We start from the raw sequence: 20,590 nt of genomic DNA on the forward strand, positions 1-20,590 counted from the left end.
TGTGGAAAGGGTTGGGACAGTCTATCAGCAGCAATCCTACGCAATTGTTAAGCCCTTTGCAAAAGCTTTTCCCAACCCATTGCTAAGACTATGTCCTCGACTCATCATCTCTACACCAATGGACAGGATGGCCCCTCCATGAAGTTTCAGGAAGCCTTCAACTGATATCAATGTTACAATGTGGACAACTGATTATAACCAAGAGTTTCAACCTTTCGACACAAACCAACTATTCCAGTTATCTTTCACAACCTAATAATTTACCCCAGAATTTAATGGGTCAAGACAACATTGTGGTTTTAGCTCTCATAGTTCTGGCAAGTTGGAGGCTAAGATGCGTATGTCTCATTTGGTATTTCCCATATTTCTCATGCAGTTGGAGTATGGCTGTGGCTGGGGCTGGAATCATGCGGTGGCTTCTTCATACACATGTCTGGTGTGTGAAGGGTGGCTCGAACAGATGGAATTTGGTGGGGCAGCTCTCTATATGTGGCCTTCCTACATTGCTAGCATGGTGGTCTCATGGGTCCAGGATAGAATGTTCCAAGGAAATTAAAGTTGCCAGTATTTAAGAGTTGGTCTTGGAAACCAATCTAGTGCTGTGCCCATAATAATTTATTAATCATTATACATCAATCTGATCTTACTCAGATTTATGTAATTTCAGCTGACTTCTCATTAGGTCCATCATAAAAGAGGGCCATCTTCTTGCACAGTTTTCAATACATAGAGCCTAGATTGGGGACAAGACAAATATTGATGTAGTTCAAAGACAATTAGCACCTGATAAGGGTAAGTACTTCTATTTTAATGTGAAAATGTCTTTGAGGATTCTACATACTTCTTTCCAAACAGGCTATATTAAGAAATCAATGAATTTTTGGTAGATAAATTCTCAAAATCTGGAAGGATTATATTTGCAACTTTGAACTACAAATGAAATATGAATCTGTACAAAAGATGTCCAGTTAGCCTTACCTCCAAACCTGAAATCTAGGTTTCTATTAACCTTATTCAGGGTGAATTTTTAGAAATGTAATCTTAACTAATGCATCGTAGAAAAAAAAATAAAATTAGGTGCTTGATTTGAAAAAGGTTATTCATCTAATAACACAAAACAAAAAAGGCTAATCTGTACTCCTATTATCTTCAACCAATACTTCTTTTTTATTCTCAAGATAATTTGAGATTTTTTTTAAATTGAGAGCTAAGAAAGAATCATTCTTTAGGACAACTATTAAAGTCAATGTTTTGGTTGTAAAATGTTGATTTTAATAGTTTGTAAAGGGAATATTGATGTAGTTGAGTAAATAGGATACCTTTCCTTATAAAGTTACCCTTGAATTCTGTAAAAGGAAAGCTTCTGTGGTCATAATCAAACAAATTTTATGCACATAAGAAGGTTGCAATTTGTCTGAAATGCTGCCTTATAGTCATCAATCTTTTCCATAGGCCCAAAAATGTGGGATTATGAAATCAGCTATGGAAGAAGAGACTGTTTGAGTCATCAGCAGGAGTTGAAACAGTCTATTCATTGCCAGTAACAACAGAGAAGCTCCAATCTCTACTACCAAGTAATTCATGTAATTGAGATATTCAGATGTCACCTGGGGAAACAGCTCTGCGTCTTCACCTTATTGCTAAGAAAGGGATTGTTTGCAGTGAACCTTGGCATCAGACCTGAAAGATCTCTGCAGTGCCAGCCCTCAAGTCTAAATTCTAATGTGCATTAAATCATTGGGGAATTTTGGTAAATTGCTGATTCTAATGTAGTAGATCTGGGTTAGGAACTGAGATCTACAGGCATCTCTGTAGACCACTCTTTGAGTTGCATGACTCTAGTTAATACATTTTTCCAGCAAACTGTTAAAATTATAAGAAAACTTGAGACTAAAGAAATAACTGTATGATTCTAAATGTCTTCCGAACTGAGACAGCAGATCTCACTATGGAAATTGAATAAATCATAGATAAATTCTGAGAGTTCTAAAATTGATAGGAACCTTGTTAATTGTTTTATAGATTAACTGAAATTAAGATGTATGACCCAGATAATCAGTAAAAAAGTCGTGGAAGTGCCATTCATTTGTTTTCTAGACTGTCACCAGTGTGATCTAAGATGTCTAGGTCCTTTGAGAAGGAATTATCAAATTGTCTGAGATAGGACAAAAAAACTGAATACATCCATGACAGTTTCCCATAAACCTGATCATAAATATAGTGATAAAAATGTAGAATCATTATAATGAATGTTTAGAAATTATGACATATTTCACCCTGATCATAAGAGGTCATTTTTATGATTAAAGATTTCACTTCAGAAAATAGAAATCACACAGCCATAGTATTGTTTTGCAAGACTCTATTAGTTTTCCATACTGCTCTCTATTAGGGAAGGATATTGAACATGAGATAACAAGTCTCCACCTAGCCATGCATATCTGTCATATTCTTTCTTGTACACACCCTTTGCAGTGGGCTGAACATAATATAGCCCCAAGCTAGCTATAGCCCTGCTCCTTAATTAGATGAGAAAATTGACTTCCACAGAAACTGTACATAATTTTACATTGAGAGAGAGAGAACAAAACCTTTTTTCAAAAGACTGTGCCAGCTCAGTGCCTGTAGTTCAAGTGGCTAAGGCGCCAGCAACATACACCAGAGCTGGCAGGTTTGAATCCAGCCCAGGCTCGCCAAACAACAATAACACTACAACCAAAAAATAGCCGGGCATTGTGGTGGGCACCTGTGGTCCCAGATACTTGGGAAGCTGAGGCAAGAGAATCACTTAAGCCCAGGAGTTGGAGATTGCTATGGGCTGTGATGCCATAGCACACTAACCAGGGCGACAGCTTGAGGCTCTGTCTCAAAAAAAAGACTATGGAATATGAGTTAGATCACAGTAAATCAAGAGGAAACGCTATTGGGAGAATTTGCAGGACTGACTTAAGGGAAAAAAAATTTTTGAAAGACTTTTATAAGATAATCAGTCATTTGGTTGAGCACATGTTTTTTCCTAGAGCAGGGTTAGGAAAATAAATGTCAAGCAACTCAAGTCTATCCAGAAAAATCCTCAGCCTTGCCTACTTATAATAGATCTGGTCTTAGGACTTTTAGTTTATAAGAAAGGGAACTTGATTCCAGATACTTTCTCTCCTATTACTACAGCTAACCTCTCATCTCACATCTCATTCTTTGTAGATGGAAGAAACAAATTGCAAAGGCCAAAACCCCTGATAATAGTTGAATTCTTTTACTTCAAGCATTTGATTTAACTTAGCATTTCCAAATCTAGTGAAGGGTACAATATGCCCCTTATTATATAAGGTACCATGGACTAAAAGTTATGAAGATATACTCTCAACATAAGTCCTCTAAGAGCAAAACTCAGAGAAAGGTTAACAACATTGCTACTACATTTGAGAACAGGGTACAAACTCAATTGATGTGTATAAAGCAAAATAGAAGTGAAACAAGAAAAGATGAGAAGCAATTCTCTGAGTTCCTCTGTTGCCCACTTCTCTACCATAAGCCTCAAAGAGAAAACACTGGATATTTATGAGGAATGATTTTTAGCTTCACATTACTTTCTCTCCAGGGACTATATAGAAAACTGCATGTCAGAGTATTCCACAGAAAAGGAAGAGGAATTCATCTGCCTACCTTCCTTCCATGTCTTGCTTCACATGATCAGTTTTACCCCCTGGAGGGCTGATTCTTTTCAACCTCCTAGTCTCATCATCTGATTTCCCAGTGACTACTCAGTAGGGTAGATACAATGTCCCCAGAATGACATGTTCCCCAAGTCCAAAGAATGGTGTATGATGTTAATAGAGCTCAGCCTAAAGTTTAACATTAGGCTGTGGAACAAGCTGCAGTGGTGTGGATGTGAAGTGGGAGGCAGGTGATATCCTGTAAAAATGAGGCAGTCGGGGGCATCTGAGATAGAGCAAAAGGCCTGTGTTTAACAGAGTTCACTCCTTGCTGTACCATGGCTGATGCTCTTCAGAATGAATGGCTACTGTATCAATATTCCCTCTTCATTCCCCCAAACTCAATTGAATTGAGTTTTTCTCTTATGTAGACATGTGTTAGAGTCTCTACTGGCTTCATATTAGTATTGAGTACATTGGATACTTGTTTTTTTCATTCTTGTGATACTTTACTAAGAATAATGTGCTTCAACTTCATCCAGGTTAATACAAAAGACATAAAGTCTTCATCCATTTGTGCCCAAATAGTATTCCATGGTATACATATACCATAGCTTATTAATCCATTCCTGAGTTAATGGGCATTTAGGTTGTTTCCACATCTTGGTCATTATAAATTGAGCTACTATAAACAGTCTAGTACAAATCTCCTCATGATAAATGATTTTTTATTTTTTAGGTAGATGGCTAGTAATGGGATTGCAGGATTAAATGGGAGGCCTAATTTGAGCTCTTTGAGGCAGTATTAGTTTACAGTATCACTAACAGTGTAGAAGTGTTGCCTTCTCTCCACATCCACACCCGCATCTGTAACTTTGGGACTTTGTGATTTGGGCTGTTTTCACTGGGGGTAGGTAATGTCTCAGAATAGTTTTGATTTGCATTTCTCTGATGATTAGGGACAATGAACACTTTTTTAATGTTTGTTAGCCATTTGTCTGTCTTCATCAGAGAAGGTTCTGTAGATGGGAATGTTTGCTCTTTTTGTTGTTGGGTGGTGGTGGTTAATTTGAGGTCTCTGTAGATTTTAGTTATCTAGCATGTGTTAGATTCATAACATGCAAATATTTTCCCCATTCTGGAGGTCGTCTATTTGGTTGTTGTCTCCTTAACTGTGTAGAAGCTTTTCAGTTTAATTAAGTCTCATTTGTTTATTTTTGTTATTGTTTCAATTGCCACTGAAGTCTTCGTTTCATATTGAACCAGAAAAATACCTATGTAGCCAAAGCAATTCTTAGTAATAAAAACAAAGATAGAGACATCACTAAACCAGACTTTAAGTTATATTACAAGTCCACATGATCAAAACAGCATGGTATTGGCACAAAAATAGAGATGTGGACATTTGGACCACATAGAAAACCAAGAGATGAAACTAGTCTCTTATTGCTATCTGATCTTTGCTATACCAAACAAAAATATACCCTGGGAAAAAGAATCCCTATTCAATAAATGGTGCTGGGAGGACTGGATAAGATTGAAACTGGGTTTGCATATTTCACTACTTACAAAAATTAACTAAGATGGAAAGACTTAAATCTAAGACACAAAATGATAAAATCCTAGAAGAAAGTGTGGAAAAACTCTTGATGATGTCAGATTTGGGAAAGATTTTATGATGAAGATTTCATTGGCAATCACAACAATAGCCTTTTATCAGTATAAGAATTTATCTCAGAAAGTCGGTAAAGATATTGGTCTTGAGTTCTGGCCCTTGACTAAAGACATAATTACCTCACCAGATAAACCACTGTATGTTTTTCTGGAAGCCATATAAAGGATAGTAGTCAATGAGTAATGAAAGATGAGTTTCAATTTTTCCTTTATGTATTGCATATTTGGACAGATAACTATTGACGATGTCCAAAAGTTGTGATGTTCTGGTCAGGGCTATCTTATATAAAATTGTGAAATCATGATTCCAGTCCACACGTCTATTACATTTTTCAAATCCACAGAACACTTTTTTAATCTTATCCAAGTCTCACCACAGCGTACCATTGTCAGATGACTATATCAAGATTCAGGGTGGGCAGTTGCATTCCCAAAGTTACAAATATCTTATAGGTAGAACTAGGATGAGAGCCAGTCCTTCTGGGTTCTATGACTTTCAAATATGTATAAGCTGTTTCTATAGTAATAGGTGGAGGATAAAAGATAAAACCAAAAGCAACTTGATTTTCTTTCAGAGACTTATTAGGGTGCAATCTTTCCTCACGGAGTAGAAATATCATATTGTCATACATGTGACATGAAATACAGTAGCAGAACAACAGACCTGGAGATCTGTGGTTCCATAGGTAAAATTTCATGAAAGTCTCTCCTTCTCCCCCTCTCTTCCTCCCTCCCAATCTCTTTCTCCTTCTGTCCTGCTTGTGATCTCTCTCTCCTGACAGCAATCCTTAAGCCACTTGGCCTCAATAATTATTAAATTAAAAAACAAACAAGCATACTGCATATATTGGAGTATTTTTCGCATGCTTCAATATTAAAGATATATTTCTCATCATTTTATTTGGAACCTTTTTCATTTCCTATATGGTTAGGAATCCTTAAGTATCATAACCCTGTCTTACATTTTAAAGCACTTCATTATTTTAGCTCTTAAATAATTCTTTAAAAGCATAGCCTATGATATGTACCTACTCTACTAATTAAACCTCTGTTACCTTTTCCTTCTCTCTGAGTGTGTTACTCAAAGCCAGGGTTTTAGGAATCTCCATTATACACACACTCATCCTCCTCCTTCTGATTTGATAGTGTTCCAGGAATGATCCATGCCCACTAGCTAGCCTCTCTGAGCTTTACTTTTCAGACACACATATCTTACTTTCTTGCCTCTGAGTTTTCAAATATTCTATTCCTAATATAGTAATAAACACTCTCTCCCCCCTTCCTCTTCCACCATCTCTTCCAATAAAAATCCCCACATATTTATCAAACCAAATCATGAATCTCATCTTCCATGAGCGCAGCTTTTCCTATCTCCTCTTTTCAAAACAGGATTTGCTTCCTGCCTTCTATAAATTTCCATAGCACCCCACCCAACCCCGAGTAATTACTTTGGGTCAAGTTCCCGGAGAAGCAGACTCTGATGTGGAGATTTGCACAAAGGAATTGGGGCATTTTGGGGATCAACAGGTCGGAGAAAGTGAAGGAAGCAGGACCAGGCAAAGAAGGAGCTGAGAGGCAATGCTGTCTCTACCAGGACCAAAACCAACCCCGTGCAGAGCTCTGGAGCCAGGGTGGCCCTTCAGGCCCTTGAAGTGTTGCAAGTAGGACTAGACTTTTATAACCCTTTGCCCACCAGTCCCGAGTCATGTGAGGGCCTTGAGCAAGGGACCTGTCTCCTGCTAAGAGCAGCAGCAGAGAGGAAGGTTCTGCAGCAAACTGTCACTGTCATTATTCCCAGCATTTGGGTAACAAGAGACTCTATCCTAAAAAAGATGGGAGGTGGAGGTGGAAATATACCACAATAGCATCAAACTATATGGAATTTGACATACTTTGTTTTGTACGCCATGTTTTTATGTCCTAGAAACTAGAAATGGTGTCCTAGTATTGCTTTTCTTAAGTTATTTTTTTATTTAAATTTCAGACTGTTAGGAATACATAAGTTTGTTTACATGTTTTTTGTACAGAATGAGTCAAAGATATAAGTGTGTCCTTCACCTAAATACTGTGCACAGTACACAATAGGTGTGAATTTACCCATCCTATCTTCCCCTGCTCACCCCTCCACTTGGTTTTCATTGAGATTTTCTTCCATATATGTGCTTAAGTGTTGATCGATTAGTTCCAACTTGGTATTGAGTACATGTGTTTCGGTCTCCATTCTTGTGATGGTTCACTTAGAAGAACGGTTTCCACTTCCACTCAGGTTGTCACAAAAGAAACTAGGTCTTCATTCTCTTAATGGCTAAGTAGTATTCCATAGTATGCATATACCACATTTTACTAATACAGTCTTTTATTGGTGGGCACTCGGGTTGTTTCCACATCTTTAAGATTGTGAATTATGCTGCTATAACATTTGAGTGCAGGTGCTGATGTCCTAAATCTTTCTTGAACTCCTTGCAGCTGTTAGTACAGTGCCAACAGGTGCTCTGTAAAAACTTTGGTGAGAAGAATTTATTTCATGGTCTTTTATTGAACTTTCACTTCAAAGGCATATTAATGGGGTATGCCAGATACACTTTATCTCCATTTCACAGAGGATGAAATTGAGACATAGGATAACTTCAGTTGGTTAGTGACACAATTAATTAAAAAGTTTCAATGAATAAACCTAGGTCTCAGGACTACTAGGCTTCTTATCTCTGAAAAAATAAAAAATCTTGCTCAACTAACTAAATACAAATAGTAGCTCTAAAAGGGCTACAATCAGGTCAAGGGTTAATAACCTCGCTCCCTAAACCCCCTCTCAAAAAATTCTGCTGCTGGACCTCCCTGAGGTGCCTCAACATGATAAGTTATTAGACTTCCTTTTGGCACATATTCACATACAAAGAGCCAGAACTTTCAACTCAGATTTAAAACAACTTTGGCCGGTTGCCCAGGGCTCACACTGGGAGAAAGGAGAAAGTATCCTCCAGGAATGTTTTTAAACAACCGCTATGAAGAGAATGGCCTGAGGTACAATTCTTAAAATCTTTTTCTGGAGACTTGCCACAGTCTTAAACTCAGGCGAAGTCAAAGTCTTTAAAAAGACAAGTCTTTTTAAAGGCAACAGTGTCTCCTTCCCTCCCATCCCCATTCCCTGTCCCACCCGCTGCCCCATGAATGCACCGTCTCCTAACCCCCAACCTTAAATCATAGCTTGAGCAGAGAAACCACCTGGGATGAAGCGTGTTTCTAGGAAAACCCTGGCAAGACTCCTGCTGCGTGACGCAGGCCGTGCACTTGATCTGTTTGGGTTGCACAGATGTTGCGGTGCCTGAGGATCCCGGAACACTGGTGCAGAAAGCAGACCTGGTTTCACCACCTCCCAAATTGAGTTCTGAGAATTTTCACCTTGCCTGGTTGCGTCCTGGTCTCTTGGACTCTTGATGTGTGGGAAGAGCCACGCACACAGAATTCACACGTGCATCGTCTCTTGTGCTGTGGCCTAATTTAATGAGTTCTGAGACAAGAACTATTCTGTTCCATGTCAGGTGAGATGACCACAAGTATGGCTTCTGCAGTCATTCCCTTGCTCAAAAATCATCAGTCACTCCTAATCTAATCTAATAATAGAGTATATATCTAATAATATCAAATCCTTAGCCTAGACTTCTTGATCCTCCACAAATTAATTTCAAACTGTTTATTCAAATTATTTTAGGTACAAAAGAATATTTCCCAAGTTCGTCCACTGAGAAGGCCTGCTCCCTTCAATCATTCTGCCATGCACATTGTGATTTCCCCAAACCCTGAAATTCCATCAGGGAAAATAAAGTCTGTATTCTGCCAATAGAAACTATTCGATGCATTTCTAACTTTTGATGCTGAATGTATTGATATGTTTCAATGACAATTAATTCACATGCTGTAGTAGAGACGCCATTCATAAGTTTTCACACAGACCATATTCATTCTTTGTATTTTCTCATAAAACACTCACACATATGCACATATATTCTTTACATTCTAGCACTTGCACGGTTTTTGAGCTCTTTTTCCTACTGAAAAAAAAAATTTCTTATCTACACAGGTAGAGATTACACTGAAACTTTAACATCCAACTCAGATGCTACCTCCTCCTTGAAGACTTCCTCTGGCCTGTTTTGGAGTCCGTGAGTGGTCCCCACCACTGCCTGCCTTGCATTATTTTGTCCATATCTTACCTCATCTCATTTACCACATTTAACACTTTTGGCCACTTGGATAACTTCATTGGAGAAATGCATATTAAAATCTTTTTTTTTTGCAGTTTTTGGCTGGGGCCAGGTTTGAACCCTCCACCTCCGGTATATGGGGCCGTCGCCCTACTCCTTTGAGCCACGGGTGCCGCCCATATATTAAAGTCTTTTCACACATGTTTAAATTAAGCTGTTATTAGGCTGGGGCTGGGGTGACTCATGCCTGCCATCCTAGCACTCTGGGAGGCTGAGGCATGTGGATCGCCTGAGCTCAGGAGTTAGAGACCAGATTGAGCAAGAGAGAGACCCTATGTCTGAAAATAGCTGGGTGTTGAGGTGGTGACCTTAAGTCCCAGCTACTCAGGAGGCCAAGGCAAGAGAATCACTTGAGTCCAAGAGTTTGAGGCTGCTGTGAGCTATCATGCCGTGGCATCTACCAAGATTGACAAAATGAGACTGTCTCAAACAAACAAACAAACAAAAAATTAAGCTATTGCATTTTTCTTCTTCTTCTTCTTCTTCTTCTTATTATTATTATTATTTTGAGACAGAATCTCAAACTGTTGCCCTGCGTAGAGTGCTGTGGCATCATAGCTCACAGCAACCTCCAACTCTTGGGCTCAAGTGATCTTCTTGCTTCCATTTTTCTATTTTTTAATAGAGATGGGGTCTTGCTTTTCTAATTAATTTGTATGATTTATTTATATATTCTGGATATAGATTATTTGTCAGATATGTGATTGAAAATCTCTCCTCTAGGTGGTTTGCATTTAACCCTCTTAATGATGTCTTTTGATGAATAAAAATTATCAATTTTAATTAAATCTAATTCATCAATTTTTTTTTACTCTATGGCTAGCACTTGTGTGTGTGCGTGTGTGTGTATGAACTCTTGTTTAAGAAATCTTCGCCTAATCCAAAAATATGAAAATTTTCCTGCATGTTTTCTTTTAGAATCTTTGTAATTAGGTCTAAGGTATATCTGGAATAAATTTTCATATATGAAATAAATTTTTATATATGGTGTGAGAAAAGTATTATAGTAAGTTTTCATAAGTATATATAACTCATTTTAAGTCATTTATCAAAATGACCCCTCTTTGCCCACCACACTGCCCTGGTACTTTCTTATAGTCAATGACAGTGTTTGCTTCTATTTCTGGGTATTTTATTATTTTCATATAAGTCTACTTGCCATATCTTTGTGCTAATATTGTGGTTTTTAATTAGTGTTTTATTGTTGCTGTTTTCCCACGTTGTCTTTTCAGATTTTTTTTGATACCTTTGAACCTCTGAATTTCTGAACTTAAAATTGCACACTATTTTAAATTGCACAGTTAAAGTTTATGGCTACCCTGTATATTTACCTGGTATATATTTTCATCTATTTAGAACTTTTTAAAAATTTTCTCTTAGTAATATTTTGTGGTGTTCACTGCGAGTATGGAATAAATTTTATTAAATTTAGTTCAAGGCACTTGATGTTTTTGATGGTATTTATGCATCTATTGAAAACCTCATATGGTTTTTATCATTTTTTCTGTTAATTTGTGATGTAGTTCCAAATGTTGAACCAACATTTCATTTCTGAAATAAGCTCAATGTGATCAGAATATTGTATTGTTTTTCTATATTTCTGGATTTAATTTTCTTAAATTTTGTTTAGGTTTTTTTTGTGTGCGTGTTCATGAGAGATGTTGGCCTATAAAGTATATTTTTCTTTCTTGCATGTTTTTTGTCAGGTTTTGTGTTAAGGTCATGCCTAACCCACAAAACAAGTTGGCAACTGTTTATTTTTCTAGTCTCTGAAAGAGTTTAATCTAACATTGGTGTTATCTTTTCTTTAAATATTTGGTAGAATACATTAATGAAGACACTGAGTTTTGACAATACTTACCAAAATGTTTTCAATTAAGAATTCAGCACATTTATCCATTTTTGCCATTTCTTCCTATGTTAGTTTCAGTTGTGTTTTCATCTAAATTGTCAAATATATTACAATAAAGTCTTCATTAGTGTCTTTTTTTTCTTTACAATCAAAAATATGCAATGATGTGTTCTTTTTAATTTTTGGTGCTAAAATTTTAGAACTTTATCTAAAGTATACAAGATTTATCAAATTTATTGTTTTTGTATTGAGTTTTTAATTAAGTTTTTCTTTTAAGATAATGGTAGTTTCATGGGCATTTGTGATAAATAATAAAGAGATCCCCTGGACATTTTACCCAATTTCCCCCAGTAAGAACATTATGTAATAATAAAGTTTGTTTTTTTTTTCAATGGTTTAGAGATGCCATCCGGAAGTTCTGCCTTACAGCACCTAATTCTCAAAGCACTTTCCTTCTTTCTTTTCAGACCCTTGATGTCTGACACTCTGGCTTCCTCGTTTTCTCTCTCATGCCTTTAACAGTTTTTTTTATTTTCCTTTTTCTCTTTTAGGCAGATTTTATAGTTGCTATTGATAGAGAATTAGTCTCATAAAAGTTATTCAAATATGGTCAGATATATGACTTAGCCCAGTGTTCTACAAGTCGTCCCAAAAGTCGCCCATAAAGTTGCTGTACACAGGGAAAATGGGCCATTGTACCTAAATGTACCTTTATTTACAAACTATTTATTACAAATTTAGTTTTACAAAGAGATGGCCAACAGAGAATATTTTGAAAATATTTTGTAAAACTTTACAATGAAAGTTTTGTAAATAAACGTACATTTAGCTACAATTTCCCATTTTCCCTATGTATGGCGATCTTGTGGGTGACTTTTGGGACACTCTCTACTTTACTTATATAACAAAACTTTCCAAAATGTATGGATTCAACAACAGTAATGACTGTCTCCTTATTATATCTTATATTTCTGGCAGTTGATTGGGATTAGCTAGTTAGTTCTTATTTGAGGTCTAATGATTGGTAGGAGTCAGACAATGATGAAAGCCAGAATCATGTGAGTGCTTGTTCACTCACGTACATGAGAATAGCTAAACAGCTGGGGCTCCTTGAGCATCTCTTTCTTTGGCATATTTTGGGCATTGATATATTCTCTCCGTGATGATGACTTCAAGTAAGCAGGTGTTCTTACGAAGCTGGTCAGAACTGAAAAGGTGTTATTTCTGAAAAGAAATGTGCAGAAGCTATGTGACACTTGCTAATCAAACCTTCAGAGTTCCAGTGTGTCATTTCTACCACCTTTTATTTGTTGAGGCACTCACGTAGGCCTATCTACATTCAAGAAGGACCACAAAGTCCCTACTGAAGGCAATGTCATAAGGTCCTAAAAGAGCAGATGAGATTAGAAGTATTCCTGTGGCTATTATTAGAAAATACTTTGTGGCATAAAGAGAAGATCAGAGCCCCAGAAAGAAATGGAACATATCAAGATAAGCCAAGTCTATTGGCTCTAAATTCTGGATCTTGCTTCAATGTTAATAAATAATTGAAAGAAAATGAAGCAAACGCTATAGAACACATTTAGAAAAAAAATTTTAATTAAGTTCTTATAAATTAATAGAGCTATTATAAAAATAATAAAGGAGATAATGCCTTCAGGGCTTATCCACATTGCAGCAGGGATCAGAATAGCGCTCCATTTTATGGCTGAATAATAGTCCAGAAATAGCCATGATCACTGGGCGGAGCAAGATGGCAGCTGAGTAACAGCTTCCTTGCATCTGGGCACCGTGAGCCTGGGGATATAGGACTCCAGGCATCTCTGGCTGGTGAGATCTGCCTATCATCACCCCTGAGAGGATACAGGGAGTCAGCAAGAGACTTCTGGACCCCAAGAGGAGGACTAAAACAGTGGAAAACCAGCAAGTGGTCATGTGTGTTCAATCCGTCTAAACCCACCCGCAACTGTAAGTTCAGTAGCAGCGAGACTGCAAACCAGAAAGGCCTTACCTGTGAACTGTTTTGGTGTCTTTGGACTTGGCACTCAGCTGAACTGCCCTGGGGAGAGCCTGAGCGGGAGTGTGGAGAACTTTGGCCTTTGTCTAGGGCCCCAGTCTGAGCCGCTGAGCCAGATGGAGCCCATAGTGTTTGGCTCTGGGTCACAGGCAGCCATTGTGAGCGATCTGCCCGGCAAGCTCCGCCCTCAGGGTCGCAGAGCTGGAATTGGGTGGGAGCAGGTAACCCAGAGAACAAGTAGCCTAAGGGTGGGGTCTGAGCCACCTTGCAGCCCTAACCCTCGGGGACAGAGGGAGACCAGTTTTGGCACACAGGGTAAGTGGATAGCCACTTCAGCAGTGATTCCAGCGACAAGCACTTCCCTGGGAAAGCTTCTGCTCAGCAAGTGAACAATTTCAAAGTGCCTTTTAAGTGGGCTGAAGAGAGATTTAGGGTGTCTACCTGCTGGGGTTTGAGAAACTAGCAGCCTCCAGACGTATCAGAACTGTGATTAACATCTCATACACCAGAAGACCACGTGTTGCCCAGACAATATTCAATAACATATACATACTGCTTTGTTTTTGGTTGTGTTTTTTTTTTTTTTTGATTGGTTGGGTTTTTTTTATTTTGATGTTGTTGACTGTTGTTTTGCTTTTTAAGTTCAACCTTTTCCATACAGATCCTTTTTCTTTCTCAATTTTTCTAGTTTAATTATAATTTCCCATTGCTGCCTATTTCAATAATTAGAACTTCATTTTTGTTGGTGTTTCTACCACTATTATTTGGTTTTTCCAGCCAATTTTATCCCGTAAAGTTTTCTGTTTGATTGTTTTGGTTTGATTTATAGCATTTTTGTCTTTCCCCTCTACTTGGTGGAGGTGGGGTACTGTGTCTGATCAGGTTAGCAAACAGCTGCTGACCTCAAGGGAACCACCCAACTGGGCACCCCCAGAAGGTGGTTTTTTTTTTTAAGGTTGTATCAAAGTACCCTACTGTACACCTATATTGCTCTGTCTCCCTCTTTCTGTGCCTCTCTTCTTTTTGTCCATATTCCTTTTACCCACCCCCTCTCCTTTCTCTATTTTTCTTTTTTTTTTTTTTTCTTATCACTCAGTCCTCCTTTCTTTCATCCCTTTTTTGCTCTTCAACCTTCTCACCCTTCTGGTCCTGTAACCCTTAGTCCACAGGCACAAGAACTTAAAGAGCAAGAGGAAGTGAAAGGAAAATTAGGGCAAGGAAACAGATAAAAGAAATCACTCATGAGGAACAATCAGCAGAAAACTCCAGGCAACGTAAAGAACCAGTCCAGAACAACCCCGCCAAGGGACCATGAGGTAGCTACTGCAGAGGATTCCACCTATAGAGAAATGTTAGGAATGACAGAAAGGCAATTTAGAATACACATGTTGAAAACAATGAAAGAAATGATGGAAACAATGAAGGAAACTGCTAATAAAGTGGAAAATAACCAAAAGGAAATTCAAAAACAGAATCAAATAAGAGATGAATGATATGAAGACTATAAAAAGGATATAGCAGAGCTGAAGGAAATGAAACAGTCAATCAGGGAACTTAAAGATGCAATGGAAAGTATCAGCAACAGGTTAGACCATGCAGAAGAAAGAATTTCAGAGGTAGAAGACAAAGTTTTTGAGATAACTCAGATAGTAAAAGAGGCAGAAAAGAAGAGAGAGAAAGCAGAACGTTCACTGTCAGAATTATGGGACTTTATGAAGCGTTCCAACATACGAGTTATAGGAATTCCAGAAGGGGAAGAAGAATGCCCCAGAGGAATGGAAGCCATACTATGGAATATTATAAAAGAAAATTTCCCAAGTATCACCAAAGATTCTGCCACACTGCTTTCAGAGGGCTATCGGACCCCAGGTCGCCTCAACTCTAACCGAGCTTCTCCAAGACACATTGTGATGAACCTGTCCAAAGTCAAGACAAAAGAAAAGATTCTGCAAGCTGCCAGGAGTAAGTGCCAGTTTACCTACAGGGGCAAATCCATCAGAGTGACCGCAGACTTCTCTAATGAAACTTTCCAAGCAAGAAGACAATGGTCATCTACCTTTAATCTACTGAAACAGAACAATTTCCAGCACAGAATTCTGTACCCTTCTAAGCTAAGCTTCAAAATTGATGGAGAAATCAAATCATTTACGGATATACAAACATTGAGGAAATTTGCCACAACAAGACCAGCTCTACAGGAAATACTTCAACCTGTTCTGCACACTGACCACCACAATGGATCAGCAGCAAAGTAAGAACTCAGAAATTAAAGGACAGAACCTAACCTCCACACTGATGCAAAAGATAAAACTAAGCAATGGACTCTCACCAAATAAGACGAATAGAATACTACCACACTTATCAATTATCTCAAGAAATGTTAATGGCTTGAATTCCCCACTGAAGAGACATAGATTGGTTGACTGGATTAAAAAACACAAGCCATCCATTTGCTGTCTGCAAGAAACACACCTGGCTTCAAAAGATAAATTAACGCTCCGAGTAAAGGGTTGGAAGACAATTTTTCAGGCAAATGGAATTCAGAAGAAAAGAGAAGTTGCAATCTTATTTTCAGATACATGTGGATTTAAAGCAACTAAAGTCAAAAAAGACAAAGATGGTCACTTTATATTGGTCAAGGGAAAAATACAACAAGAAGACATTTCAATTCTAAATATCTATGCACCCAATTTAAATGCTCCCAGATTCTTGAAACAGACCTTACTCAGTCTGAGCAATATGATTTCTGATAATACCATAATAACAGGGGACCTTAACACTCCTCTTACAGAGCTGGACAGATCCTCTAAACAGAAATTAAACAAGGATATAAGAGATTTAAATGAAACCCTAGAACAACAGTGTTCGATAGACGCATATAGAACACTCCATCCCAAAGATAAAGAATATACATTCTTCTCATCACCCCATGGAACATTCTCCAAAATTGATCATATCCTGGAACACAAAACAAATATCAACAGAATCAAAAGAATTGAAATTTTACCTTGTATCTTCTCAGACCATAAGGCACTAAAGGTGGAACTCAACTCTAACAAAAATGCTCGACCACACACAAAGGCATGCAAATTAAACAATCTTCTGTTGAATAACAGATGGGTGAAGGAAGAAATAAAACAGGAAATCATTAACTTCCTTGAGCATAACAACAATGAAGACACAAGCAACCAAAACCTGTAGGATACTGCAAAAGCAGTTTTGAGAGGAAAATTCATCGCTTTAGATGCCTACATTCGAAAAACAGAAAGAGAGCACATCAACAATCTCACAAGAGATCTTATGGAATTGGAAAAAGAAGAACAATCTAAGCCTAAACTCAGTAGAAGAAAAGAAATATCCAAAATCAAATCAGAGATCAATGAAATTGAAAACAAAAGAATCATTCAGAAAATTAATGAAACAAGGAGTTGGTTTTTTGAAAAAATAAATAAAATAGATAAACCATTGGCCAGACTAACTAGAAATAGAAAAGTAAAATCTCTAGTAACCTCAATCAGAAACGATAAAGGGGAAATAACAACTGATCCCACAGAGATACAAGAGATCATCTCTGAATACTACCAGAAACTCTATGCCCAGAAATTTGACAATGTGAAGGAAATGGATCAATATTTGGAATCACACCCTCTCCCTAGACTCAGCCAGGAAGAAATAGAGCTCCTGAACAGACCACTTTCAAGCACTGAGATCAAAGAAACAATAAAAAATCTTCCAACCAAAAAATGCCCTGGTCCTGATGGCTTCACTCCAGAATTCTATCAAACCTTCAAGGAAGAGCTTATTCCTGTACTGCAGAAATTATTCCAAAAAATTGAGGAAGAAGGAATCTTCCCCAACACATTCTATGAAGCAAACATCACCCTGATACAAAAACCAGGGAAAGACCTAAACAAAAAGGAGAATTTCAGACCAATCTCACTCATGAATATAGATGCAAAAATTCTCAACAAAATCCTAGCCAATAGATTACAGCTTATCTTCCAAAAAAGTCATTCATCATGATCAAGTAGGCTTCATCCCAGGGATGCAAGGCTGGTTTAACATACCCAAGTCTGTAAACGTTATCCACCATATTAACAGAGGCAAAAATAAAGATCACATGATCCTCTCAATAGATGCAGAAAAAGCAGTTGATAAAATCCAGCATCCTTTTCTAATTAGAACACTGAAGAGTATAGGCATAGGTGGCACATTTCTAAAACTGATTGAAGCTATCTATGACAAACCCACAGCCAATATTTTACTGAATGGAGTAAAACTGAAAGCTTTTCCTCTTAGAACTGGAACCAGACAAGGTTGTCCTCTGGCACCTTTATTATTCAACATAGTGCTGGAAGCTCTAGCCAATAAAATTAGGCAAGACAAGGAAATAAAGGGAATCCAAATGGGAGCAGAGGAGGTCAAACTCTCCCTCTTTGCTGATGACATGATCTTATACTTACAGAACCCCAAAGACTCAACCACAAGATTCCTAGAAGTCATGAAAAAATACAGTAATGTTTCAGGATATAAAATCAATGTCCACAAGTCAGTAGCCTTTGTATACAGCAATAACAGTCAAGATGAGAAGGTAATTAAGGGCACAACTCCCTTCACCATAGTTTCAAAGAAAATGTAATACGTAGGAATATACCTAACAAAGGAGGTGAAGGACCTGTATAAAGAAAACTATGAAATCCTCAGAAAGGAAATAGCAGAGGATATTAACAAATGGAAGAACATACCGTGATCATGGACGAGAAGAATCAACATTGTTAAAATGTCTATACTTCCCAAAGCAATCTACCTATTCAATGCCATTCCTATCAAAATACCAACATCGTACTTTCAAGATTTGGAAAAAATGATTCTTCGTTTTGTATGCAACCTGAAAAAAAACCCATATAGCTAAGGCAGTTCTTAGTAATAAAAATAAAGCTGGGGGCATCAGCATACCAGATTTTAGTCTGTACTACATAGCCATAGTGCTCAAGACAGCATGGTACTGGCACAAAAACAGAGACATAGACACTTGGAATCGAATTGAAAACCAAGAAATGAAACTAACATCTTACAACCACCTAATCTTCAATAAACCAAACAAGAACATACCTTGGGGGAAAGGCTCCCTATTCAATAAATGGTGTTGGGAGAACTGGATGTCTACATGTAGAAGACTGAAACTGGACGCACAACTTTCCCCACTCACAAAAATTGATTCAAGATGGATAAAGGTCTTAAATTTAAGGCATGAAACAATAAAAATCCTCCAAGAAAGCATAGGCAAAACACTGGAAGATATTGGCCTGGGGAAAGACTTCATGAAGAAGACTGCCATGGCAATTGCAACAACAACAAAAATAAACAAATGGGACTTCATTAAACTGAAAAGCTTCTGTACAGCTAAGGAGACAATAACCAAAGCAAAGAGACAACCTACACAATGGGAAAGGATATTTGCATATTTTCAATCAGACTGAAGCTTGATAACTAAGATCTATAGAGAACTCAAATTAATCCACATGAAAAAAGCCAACAATCCCATATATCAATGGGCAAGAGACATGAATAGAACTTTCTCTAAAGATGACAGACGAATGGCTAACAAACACATGAAAAAATGTTCATCATCTCTATATATTAGAGAAATGCAAATCAAAACAACCCTGAGATATCATCTAACCCCAGTGAGAATGGCCCACATCACAAAATCTCAAAACTGCAGATGCTGGCGTGGATGTGGAGAGAAGGGAACACTTTTACACTGCTGGTGGGACTGCAAACTAGTTCAACATTTCTGGAAGGAAGTATGGAGAAACCTCAAAGCACTCAAGCTTGACCTCCCATTTGATCCTGCAATCCCATTACTGGGCATCTACCCAGAAGGAAAAAAATCCTTTTATCATAAGGACACTTGTACTAGACTGTTTATTGCAGCTCAATTTACAATCGCCAAAATGTGGAAACAGCCTAAATGCCCACCAACCCAGGAATGGATTAACAAGCTGTGGTATATGTATACCATGGAATACTATTCAGCCTTTAAAAAAAATGGAGACTTTACATCCTTCGTATTAACCTGGATGGACGTGGAAGACATTATTCTTAGTAAAGCATCACAAGAATGGAGAAGCATGAATCCTATGTACTCAATTTTGATATGAGGATAATTAATGACAATTATGTTTATGGGGGGGGAAACAGAAAGAGGGAAGGAAGGAGGTGGGTGGGGCCTTGGTGTGTGTCACACTTTCTGGGGGCAGGACATGATTGCAAGAGGGACTTTGCCTAACAATTGCAATCAGTATAACCTGGCTTATTGTACCCTCAATGAATCCCCAACAATAAAAAAAATAATAATAATAAAAAAAAGAAATAGCCACAGTCACCCCAACCTTCAGCAATCAGCACCCTAATTAGTCAGCAGACATCAACACCAAGGCAGGATCCTTCACCAGCAAAAAGATTATGACTAAATGAAGGCTCAAATGATCATTAGCATTTTTAAACAATCAAGTGTTTTTAATTAATATGTGTGCATTATTTATACATAATACAATTATACCCATAGACTAGAGTATAGTGTTAAACATAACTTCTATATTCACTAAGAAAACGAAAAATTTGTGTGACTCACTTTATTGCAGTATTTGCTTTATTGTGGTGGTATCTCTAAGGTATACCTAGAAAAATTCTCTGGAGAACCCTGACTAATACAGACACCAGGACAAATTTTGAATATGCTTCAGGAATGGCTGGATCCAGGATATCGCTAACCAATATCATAGTCATGAGGCTTCATCAGCTCTTGCCAGGCCTTAGACAAGATTTCTTCACCTGGTACATATGATGGCTGACATGGCAACCCCGGTTCACGTCCTTCCTAATATAGCATTTTAAGAAAGAAATAATATCTCCCTATATTCATCTGATTGGCCTCACTTGGGTCATGTGTCTATTCCTGAACCAGTCACTGTGGTCAGGGAATTCATTACAATGGAAGGATTCTAAGATTAACAAAACATAAGGGGAAGGGGAAGAATTCATGCTCACTGACCTAATGCACTTGACCACAATGATAAGTCAAGTTACTATGCCCATTTTGCAGGCACAGAAATTGGCCCAACATGTT

This window comes from Nycticebus coucang, chromosome 13 (assembly GCF_027406575.1).
Source record: "Nycticebus coucang isolate mNycCou1 chromosome 13, mNycCou1.pri, whole genome shotgun sequence".
Taxonomy (NCBI): domain Eukaryota; kingdom Metazoa; phylum Chordata; class Mammalia; order Primates; family Lorisidae; genus Nycticebus; species Nycticebus coucang.